A 1,127-nucleotide genomic window follows, 5' to 3' on the forward strand; every position below is an offset into this window, starting at 1 on the left:
TATTGTGCTATTGTTGGGTGAAGTGCTCTGTAAATGTCTATAAGGTCAAGTTGGTGGATTACATTGTTTAACTCTTCTGCATCTTTGTTGAGTTTCTTTCCAGTTTTTCTTTCATTGAAAGTGGTGTATTAAAGTCTCCCACTATGACTGTTGAGTCATCTATTTGACTTTTCAACTCTTTTAAAGTCTGATTTATGTATTGTAGGGCTCTTTCATTGAGTCCATAGATATTTATTATGGTTATATCTTCATGTTCAATTAGTCTTTCAATCATTATATAATATCCTTCCTTGTCTGCTATGGTGGTTTTTGTCTTAAAGGCAGTTTGATCAGAAATTAATATTGCCACTCTTGCTCTCTTACAGTGGCCATCTGCTTGATATATCTTTCTCCAACCTTTGATTTTTAGTCTATTTTTGTCTTTTTCTCTAAGGTGTGTCTCTTGTAAGCAGCATATTGATAGGTTTTGCTTTCTTATCCAATATGCAAGTCTCTTGAGTGGTGCATTTAATCCATTAACATTCTTTGTAATTATTGACAAGTATGAATTGGTTGCTGTCATTTTGTTATGTGTTTTTTCATGGTATCCCTGGTTTCTTTGTTCCATATTATTTACTGTGCTGATCTTATTATGTTTATGAATCATGTTATCATTTCCTTTTTAGTTGTTTTAGTATTTGCTGAATATTTGTACTTTTCCTCATTTTTATTGTGATGTGAAAGTTTATCATTTTTCTTTGAGGTTACCCTGTGATTTATAATTTTCTCCCTGAGATTAGAATAGTCTATTCTATCTTGCAACTCTTTTGATTTCCTCACTATTTAGAAGTTCTGTAACTACACAGTATTTTCCCTCTTTTTGGTTTGTGGTTGTCCTTACTTGCCAATTGATGTCTCTGGTTCCCTTTTTACAACCTTGTAAGCAGTTCAAACCCATCAGGCACTCCTCGGAAGGAAGATGGGAGTGATATACTTCCATAATGATACTGCCTCGGAAACCCAAGGAGGGGTTGCTATGAGTCAGGCCCAACTCGACAACAACAAGAAGCTCATTTAACTTTGGATATGTCCATAGCTGTGGTTCCTGAGTTATGTCATCTTGTGTATTAATGGTCAGTTGTTATTTG

This window comes from Orycteropus afer, unplaced genomic scaffold, assembly GCF_000298275.1.
Source record: "Orycteropus afer afer isolate SDZICR_OR568_19922 unplaced genomic scaffold, OryAfe1.0 scaffold00642, whole genome shotgun sequence".
Classification (NCBI taxonomy): Eukaryota; Metazoa; Chordata; class Mammalia; order Tubulidentata; family Orycteropodidae; genus Orycteropus; species Orycteropus afer.